General features: G+C 39.6%; 1 long non-coding RNA gene across 1 annotated transcript; it reads right to left on the bottom strand.

The window, feature by feature from the left end:
* Positions 1-6,549: 6,549 nt before the first annotated feature.
* LOC117535874 lies at positions 6,550-8,925 on the bottom strand. Its single transcript, XR_004567471.1, has 3 exons — positions 8,776-8,925; positions 7,181-7,268; positions 6,550-6,690 (listed from the first exon to the last, which is right to left on the bottom strand). It is a non-coding gene; the product is annotated as an uncharacterized LOC117535874 (long non-coding RNA).
* Between the last annotated feature and the right edge of the window lie 1,446 nt (positions 8,926-10,371).

Below are 10,371 nucleotides of genomic sequence, written 5' to 3'. Positions count from 1 at the left end.
ACAATAATTATGTCTTACCGTTGCTGTTTTGTGATCAAAGCTCGTGTTCAAGGGAACAAAAACGCTGCTTAAGGTTAATCCAATGTCTATTAGTCACTTTAGAATTATTCCTGATAATCTATCATTACATTCATGGCAGCAGAGTAGGTATAAAGTTTCGCAGTCCCGAGCTAATGCTGTCTCACGTGCCGTTTACGCAAACCTCTCTACTTGACGTAAGTGTTTAGCGGGACTTACTAACTGTCACTCGATTATATTGGCTTTAACGGTTCAGAAAAGGTGTCAATCACCCAAATCGACCAATGGGTTCCAAAGATATGATCCTGCGTAGTATAAACTACGCCCGCTCCATTACGCATTACGCAGCCAGAAGGGAGAGCTTCACCACCGAGGCGAGCAGGTGCTAGAGATGCTAGCTGACGATAGCTCATACCAGATGACTCTTCGTCGGATGATGAAGATCTCCTCCAGCCAGACCTGGATCCGGACAGTAGTGACTCGGATGTTGAACTTCCACCACGGGAAAGGTATGTAATCTCTCTGTTTTTATATATTACTTATGTGTTTGGTGGAACTGCGTCACAGTGCTAGCTTAGCTAAGAAGCTACAGGAATGATTAGGCAAAATGCTAAATAGTGTTACTTGTCTTTTTGGAGTTACATTTTCTAAATGAATGGCCAGTGAATGAATATATACATGTGTTTACTTATTTATTTGGTGTAATATTATTCATTTATAGTCCAATATTATCCTTTTTATATATTACTTTTGTGTTTGGTGGAATTGCATCACAGTGTTAGCTTAGCCAACAGGAATGATTAGCCAAAATGCTAAATCGTGTTACTTGTCTTTTTGGAGTTACATTTTCTAAATGAATGGCCAGTGAATGAATATATATATATATATATGTGTTTACTTATTTATTTGGTGTAATATTATTCATTTATAGTCCAATATTATCCTTTTTATATATTACTTTTGTGTTTGGTGGAACTGCATCACAGTGTTAGCTTAGCCAAGAAGCTACAGGAATGATTAGGCAAAATGCTAAATAGTGTTACTTGTCTTTTTGGAGTTACATTTTCTAAATGAATGGCCAGTGAATGAATATACATGTGTTTACTTATTTATTTGGTGAAATATTATAAATGTATAGTCCAATATTATCCTATAAGTATAAGCCAGTGAATTAATCTAATCTCTTTGTTTTTCCACATTTGTTAGATACATTTGTTAGATAAAAATGTCCAGCAGGACAAAGCCACACACCCAGAAGACTTTCAGAGAGCAGCTTGCTGCAGAATTGTTGGAGTTTGCTGAAGGCCCTGCACCTCCACCACCCCCACCTCCATCACTCACATGCATGTCCGAGTATTATGGGGAAGATGCCACCAAGGTCAGGAAGAACTGCAGGAGGGGCCTAGATGCTGGACTCAAAAGGGTGAAGACACCTGTGTACTGCAGGAAGTGCCAGGTCCCTCTGTGCTTCACTGTCAAAAAGAACTGTTTCAGGGAGTGGCCCGACCTAAATACTGGAACATTCAGGTAGGTATAAAGTTCAGGTAGGTATAACATTTTGCGAGTGTTTATTTAAAAAAAAAAATACTTGTTGTTTTTACAAACCTACAGTGTGATTTTATTGTATAGTACATTGGTAAAATGTTTGTTTTTACATGCCTATAGTGTGTTGGTAAAATGTTTGAAATAAATCTGCCCCAGTTGGAGTCAAATGTTACCTATGTTTCTGTTTTTTTTTTTATTGTGCAAGTACACCTACACACAATGACCTACAGTGTAGTTTTATTGTATAGTGCGTCATAGCCGCGGGAAGTAGGGGTGCTGGGGGTGCTGCAGCACCCCCTGTTGGCGAGTGGTATACATTTGAAAAACTGAGTGACCACCTAAATAAAAATGATTAAACTACATAAAATAGTTATGATTTTACTTAAAATAAAATTAGCTGTATACAGTAGCATATAATAGTCATAGTATATATTTGTATATATCAGGTGGCTTGAATTTATTTTCCAAATAAATAAAATCCGAGTCATCTAGGTCGTAGGTCCTGGGAGAGTGACGTAATTGACGCGACACACACACACTGCAGAGTGACAACTTTATAGAATGGCACGATTTTTTTCTCCAACAAACAACCCAATAAAAAGAGTGGACCACCAGCTACTCCTCAGCCCACCACCTCTACAACTAGAGTAATATGACACAGAAGAGACTGACACATCTGACTTTAATGCATGTCCATAGTAACATTTTGGACAATGTGGATGTATCTGCTCTAATGAGGGTCTTCATTAGTGCCACCCCAGGCTACATTTGGAGTTTTGTGAAGCAAGCACAAGGTAAGACGATATTTTTCCTTTAATGCTGCTGCCGCTGTGCAGTGTTTTGCCTTGTCAATCAGTTAAAATTGAATTCATAGTTTTATTAATATTGTAAATAATATTTTCTGACTATTTGTAATACAAATGTAGGTTTGTAAGACCCATAGTTAGCATGTGGGCATGTGCAGCTGTTGCTAAGTGATGTAGGTCTATAAAGGTTTATTAAGCGAGACACCCCAGGTGAATAGGGTAATCTCTCCAGTTAATTACCTACAATAAGGCAATTGTTTCTTATATTACAAGTTTTCTGAATATGCAAATGACCATTATCTCATTAAATTTGCGCATATTTTAACACATTTCAGGAACCGAAATCTGAACTTTGGATAAAGCCAGGTTCAAAATTCTCGTTTCATTTTGTAGTCATATTAGCATCTAAGGCTTTTACAGAAGGGATTTTGGATATCTCTCTTTATCACTCCATAAATCAGAAAATATTGTCAACAGCACTAAAATATCAATTTTCGCCATGTTTCTAGGTATAAAATCTTATATAATTCAGGCTATGAATGATATATGAACAAACCCTTCAGTAAAAGCCTTCATAATATTGATAGGAATATAACTGGAAGGTTTGGTGTACAGTATGTAAGTGCAACTGAAGTGGACATTTCTGACTCAGAGTAGGAGAAAAAACTCATTTTGAGAAAATGACCTTTAAAGATTGCAGTGAGGCGCTAGCTAAACCTTCCTGTTCTTTGGATGACAGCTTGCGCCTCGACGCACTCCGTGAAGGTATTTCATGTTCGGGGTCATTTGGTTTTTGTATAACCTTGCTTCGTGCAAGTGACAATTGTTGTTGTCTTCTCTGTGAACGTTTTTTTGCCGTTCTTTTGCCATTTTGAAATTTAAATTTCTAGCGGAAAGCTAACCAGGAAGTGTTTTAGCACATCACGTGACGCATCTGAACGAATCACGTTGTCAGAAGTTGACACCAGCCAATGAGATTTCGTTTCTTGGTTTAAGACCCTTTTGTACTTTCACGATTGGTTGCTGATACAAAGGAAATGACCATATTTGGATCCGATGAGATTGTGCAGGAGAGACGGAGCTTTTCCAACGATGACATTGTGCAAACAGCGGTCGCGGTACTTTATGTTACGTTAGAATGCTAACTTTTGGTGAATTTAGGAGAAATATATAGATGCAAATAGACAAACTATAGTAAAATGAACACTTAAATGTGTATTTTGTACGTTTTCCTTCCAAAAGCCTGAAAGAAAACATGTTATGGAATCAAAATAGCATAACATCTCAAAATTGACCAGTGCATGAAATACGATGTAAGCCTGCCGTGTCTCGCCTTTAACAAACAATTTATGCGGCTTGTATCGCTTAAACGGCTTCCTCCCCACTTGGCAGCACCCCCTGAGCAAAATGACTTCCCGCGGCTATGTAGTGCGTTGGTACAGTTACATACACACAGCTACACTTACACACCTACACAGCTACACATACCCACACAGCTACACTTACACATACACACACACACACCTACATTTACACACACCTAGTACACACACTCACACAAATATATATTTTTTGTAATTATTTATTTTTTTAAATGTTGATGATTTTTATAGTCTGGTACCTGAAAAAGGTCAAATGGCACTGATGGAACCAAATGTGCCCAAATCTTATTCCGCCTGGACTTTATTTTCATAAACCTCTCTAAAAAGGTCAAATGTCACTTGTTTTGCCTCAATCTTGATACAGGGTACAGGGTATATGTTATACTTTGGATTCCTAAAGCTTTTAGGCTACTAACCCATCATTCAAGGTTGGTCTTCACTATAAGTAATGGGTTTTCTTTAGGCGGAGACAGGAATTTACATTTTTTTGCTATGTTCCATCTGAATTTACTCTGACACAGAAAAATCTATATTGATTCTGACACTTCTACATCCAACTCACAGATGTAACCTTGCTTTGATAACAACAATTATTCATATAAACTAGGGCCGGGACTTTAACGCGTTAATTAAGATTAATTAATCACAAAAAAATTTACGCACTTTAATCGCACTTATTTTTGCACCACGGAACGTTTCTCACTGGATGAGTTTCAGGCGTACCGATTATACTGGAGCACCAACTAACGTTCTTGACTTCAGACAACAACAAACCACAGTGAACAACAGTGGGAAATGTTGTTTTAAAAACCGGACGGATGGAAACGTCGATAAGAGCACGGTTGTGTGCAAATTATTCAAAAAGGAATTCGCATATCACCGCAGCACATCAAGCCTCAAGTATCACCTCAATGCAAAACATATAGCAGCTAGCGTGGAAGCTAGCGTGGACGTTAGCCTCTTTTATCGCGTTCACACCAAAAAGAGCCGGTACTAAAATTAGTTCATGAGAACCTTTTTACCCCCACGAAAGTCCCTGCTAGAGAGCAGAGAGCTGCTAGAGAGCAGGGACTTTCGTACGGCTCTCTTGTGAGAAAAGAGCTATATTTCTGATTGGCTGGGCGGATTGCAAACCACGCCCCGTAAAACTCCCAAAAAGTTTTGTGAAGCCGCCATTTTATTATCCTCGCATTAGCATTATTAGCATTAGCCCAGCGCAGAAACGCAGAGAGACTAACTTATGGCAACACAAAATAAAACATGGGAGTGGTGGAGATGAGGAGGTGTCGGCGTTCTGGCGATTTACTCGGAAGGCTGCTGGGACTCCAAGCAGCTTCTACTGAAGCCAGTCCCCAACTCTGGGGACTTTGGGCGGCAGTATACGCCGTGAAGTGGTTTGCGGCCTGCCAGTAAACCCAAGGCAGAAGAAGAAGAAGTGATGTCAGCGGCTTCATTTGCCTAATCCTCCCCCAGGTTCAAAGAGTTCTCATGAACTAAATTCTCATGAACCTTTGTGGGAAAAGTACTGCGGTGTGAATGCGCCTAATGGTATACTAAAATCCATGTGAAAAAAATTGCTTCTCACTGTTCTTAGGTCAAATATTTATATGTGATTAAAAATGCGATTAATTTCGATTAATTAATTACAAAGCCTCTAATTAATTAGATTAATTTTTTTAATCGAGTCCCGGCCCTAATATAAACCTTTTAGAAGTGAAGTTATAGTCATTTGTTCTGGGAATGTCATTTTCGAGCCTGAAACCTGAAAAACAGACTCGGGGTTTAACAGGTTAACTACTTCCTGTTTCCAGATGAGGGGTTACCAAAATAAGAGTACTGCGTGTAGCAGTATAATTAAACATTACAGGTTGTGAGTGACATTAGTTATCATATTTATATATGTTTAGTAGGTTTTAGAAGTACGCTCCAAAATATTTGTTTATCTTCTGTATTGGTATTTATTATTTTGATATTATTTATTTAAATGTAGATATAAATGTTTTTTTGTTAAACTGTTCAAAATATATATATTTTTAAAAGTTCAATAAATGGATGTTTTCAAACTCAATGAATAATCGTATTTAATAATCGTGATTATGATTTTTGCCATAATCGAGCAGCCCTACGACGCAGTGACACCTGTACACAGACAGCATTACCTGGTAGATCTTCGCTCAGTGACTCTTCTCCTGCCTGCAGATATATCTTCTCCAGAGGGGATTTTCCTTTTGCAAGGGCCAGCACCTTGGGTAGAAATTCCTCTCTGAAGCAGTGCTGCAGGTTTTCAATGTTGTGGATGCGGTTCATTTCCTCACACAACTGCATAGACGGACAGAAACAAAGACAACACAGTACAATTTAGAGAGGTTGATTGTATGGACGGAACACTACGCGTGCAAGTAGCGATGGATCTGCAAAATATTTGACATACCCCAGCAGGTGTCTTCAAGAATGGATACTTATTGGCGATAGCATCAGCCCGTACCCCCTCAGCCACCTCCTTTCTCCTCCACTGAAATGTCCTGGTCATTGCGTTGGTAACGATGCAGGAATCAGGCTGGGCCTTCAGGTATTGTCGTTTCAAAACCTGTGTGTGCATCAATGGAGGACTCGTCCTCCCCAGAAACAGAAATGATGTCCTGCAGATAGACAAGACGGATGGAGACAAATGACAAACAGGAGCCTGGCTTAATATAGCAGTGCCACCATTTTCTATATACTGTATTTACTGACTCAGTTTTAAGTGTATACAGGCTGATAGGAATAAACTCACTGAAGATCATCTGACAGAAGTCGTTATGCTTCCCTGGTTATTTTCTGGTGCTTGGGGAGATCTATGATGCCCAAACTTTTGCTTCATGTTTCGAACTACCTCGTGGTGGACCAGGGGCATCCTTTCAGCTTTGAACCGCCGTTTTAAAAGACATATGCCAGGTGTGCTAATCAGAGGAGACAAAGTTTCAAATTAACCCAAAACATTTTTGTGAAACTCATTGAGTTTAAAGACAAGGTAGCAGATGTTAGGCCATCTGTTGAGCTAAAGGGGATTCTTTGTCAGAAGATGGCACCCATGTATTGGTTGCACTTTCATAGCTGACAGACTGTCAATCAAAAGACACAGATATGATAGACAGGTGGTTCATCCAATCCCCTGCCAAGTATTTTTGAAAGTGCCTGCTCTTTTCAAAACAGTTTCCCATAGAGTCTTCCCAGTTGGTTGTGTGAAACAAACAAATCAGGTATATGTCAGGTTACGGAAATCAAAACATATATTGTGATGTAACCCAGATAACACCTCAATAGAAAAAGTTAATTTGTAAATGAGCTCTCGAAAAGGCTTTTGTCCTTAATCGAAAATGCTATAGGGGAGATAACATCTGTCAATTCAACAAACCACATTGGACTATAAAACCAGTAAAAGTAACTTACATATCCATTCCCCTCCATATCCTTCAGGGAAGGATACCTGAAAATCAATGCTTTGGCCACTTTAATATATTCAGAATTCGTCGGATACCTAGAGAAAGCAGGATGAGAAAGTAAGTAAAGTATTTGTATGATTACAATACTGTAGAACAGGGGTGCCCAACCAGTCGATCGCAATCGACCGGTCGATCGCGGGGAGATTCCCAGTCGATTGCGAGATGTGTCTTAAAATAGAACAACAATATTCAGTTTTATCGTTAATGTCCTATAACATAATCTTCCTGTGCCAGAATAATGCACTTGAACGCATCAAAGCTTTGTGATTGGCCGGCTAGACCCCATGTGTCGGGGCGTGGCTTGTGGGCAGTGGGCACTAGTTCGCTGACGTTGTCCGTGTCAACAGGAGTGACAGTCCGCACACAGACAAGACCGCAATTATGGCAAAAGCAAAAAAGCCCCAAATATATCATTTTCACTCCGAGTGGGAGGATGATTATTTTTGTATCTATTCCAATTCAAAGTCCATCTGTCTCATCTGCAATGCGAGCGTGGCTTTATCGAAGAAGGGTAATTTAGGAGCGGCATTTCAAAACAGTGCACAAACGCTACGAGACGGAATTCCCTCCTAATTCTGCCCTACGCTCCAAAAGGGGAGGGGCCTGAGAGCACAGCTAAATGCACAGCAGTCCATTTTCACCAGGCCCAACAACAAGAGCAAGGCTGCTACCATAGCAACTTATCGTGTCAGTCACGTTCTTGCGAAACACATGAAGTCTTTCAAAGACGGCGAAGTTGTGAAAGAAACATTCCTGCCTGGAGGCTGCTGACGCGCTTTTGGGGGACAGTAAAAATAACAGTAGCATTTCAACAGGTTTTTGATATAATAAAAACTCAAGTTAGATACCGTTATTAATCAGCTGTAAGTTTTAGTTTGTTTGAACTTATTCATTATAATTATTGTACAAAATGGTATAAGAATGCAAACATTAAGATCTGTTCTGTTTAAATTGATTATAGTCTATTATCAATTCAGGTTAAGAAACTAGTGTTGCTTGCATCCTATTTTAAAAAAGGCATTTATTTTTATAATCTACTAAAATGCAACAAAAAAAAGGGTTTGATTCTATTAATTTTGTCTTTATTGCACGTTGGCAGCAGATTCCTGAGTAGCTTCAGATCTGAGTTTTCTTATTAGTAAGCCTCATTTATACTTTTGTAGCAACACTATTTTTATATAATGGCAAAGAAAGGGTTCAGAGTCTTTTCTTTTTTCCCTGTGTCATATGTGGCAGCACTGTTCAATGTTTCTTGAAAACATTACCCACTGTAGTGACGTGTGAATAAACTCCAACTCTGTATCAACAACACTGTTGTGTAGCTTCAGTTAAATACTTGTATGTGTGTAGATTAGAAAGAGGTAAGATAAAGGATCTGCAGTATTTTATGAAGTATTAATCGTACAAAGGTCCGTTTTATACAAGTAGAAGTGTGTATTCACCGCAGACTGGCAACTTTAAAAGTAGCTCTCGGTTCAAAAAAGGTTGGGCACCCCTGCTGTAGAAGGTGTGCTGACAAATATTTACAATAGCAATATTTACATTGTGTATTGTGCCATCGTCTCATGCAATATCCTCACGATTTTGTGTCCATCAGTGGACACTTTATGGCATGGTTGTTTTGCGTCCAGTTTGGTCTGGATATCTTTGGGGAACGTTGGCAGGGTAAACACAGCAGGGAAACTCCCATATTCTTGACTGCAGGACAAAGAGGCATGTGATTAGCAAAGGACAAAAAAGCTGACAAATATGTGAGGACATGTGATTATATTTAATCACATTATCATGTTATGGCTATGTGCGAGTGATATTTGATCATCCATGTAATCAAAACCCCTTCCCATTCAACCACACACTCCCATGTCATTGTAAACACATGTTCCTGCTTCCCATGACTGATATTTTTATTCTAATGAAAAGTGTCAACCATTTCCCTCCTGATTAGTTAATACATAGAAGTAAAGCTAAGACATGAAAGCTACAACAAAAGTTATCGTAAAAATAAAAGCAGTTGGTTAGTATTGATTGAGCGTTCAACAAGGTAATGTCACACTTGCCATGTTGGAGAAACAGTCATTTGGCAAGATCTCAAAAGTCAGCGTTGTAGTTGGCTCTGGCTCTTTCAGCTGGTGTGCAAATTGTAGGAATTTTGCTTGCTTTTTTAAGCAACCTTCAAAGAGGTATGTGACCATCGTCTCGGTCTGGTCATAGGACATTGCTTCCCCGTCCACATCATTATCTGAAGACACAAATTATGTTCGCAAATCTCAAAACACTTTTCAGAATGTAATCATTCCTAATCCATGCTGACATGTCGTTCCACATTCAAGAGATTAACCAGAGCTAACAGTTTAAGTACGGAAAATACAAGTGGTAACAAGAAGTAGTGCTGAGCAAAGTGACTAGAATGCAACCACACACTTATTAAAAAAACACACTTTATAAAGTCAGGCAACACTAACCAGGCTTCGTGTGATTCCGTTTATTTGTACCTTACTTCGACCACCCGTTCACTGTTATTGATCATTGTGGAGAGAGGCAGACGTTTTGTATTATAGCCAGGGGTGCACATAACTTTTTTGCCCTGGTTCTCAAAGGAGCACCTGGAGATGTTGCTTGGTGCTCATCCTTAAAATGAAATAAACCGTAACTTTTGAGGGGGTCTTGACTTTATTTGCCAGACACACGGCACTGAACACACATGCAGAGGTGAACACAGAACACCAGGGTTTCCCACACAGACTATACTTGGGCGGGCCGCCCAGGTATATTAACGGCCGCCCAAGTATATTTCGCGACCCATTTAGTTTTGTTTTTTTTTAATATTTTTTTTATTCGTCCGTGACCACGACGCCATCTGCGATCGATTAACTTGTAGACAATGATCCCTCGCTCCCTTGCTCTGATCTCGCCTCCTTCTGGCCTGTTAAGGCGGCCTGCCTCACACAGGGTGACTGGCTGTCCACATGATGTGGCCTGCCGACATGGCCACTGTCAAACAGATCATAAATCAAAGCCCTTGATTGGTCTCTGTGTGTCATTCAAGCTCGGATAACCTCAGCTCAGGTGAGGTAAAGGACTCTCTGAGTGTTTAGATAGTTAACTTAGTCTAAGTTCTCAGTGGGTCTCAAACGGTGT

Source organism: Gymnodraco acuticeps, unplaced genomic scaffold (assembly GCF_902827175.1).
Source record: "Gymnodraco acuticeps unplaced genomic scaffold, fGymAcu1.1, whole genome shotgun sequence".
Taxonomy (NCBI): Eukaryota; Metazoa; Chordata; class Actinopteri; order Perciformes; family Bathydraconidae; genus Gymnodraco; species Gymnodraco acuticeps.
Note: the sequence above shows the minus strand (reverse complement) of the source record. Positions and strands in the feature narration are given on the sequence as shown.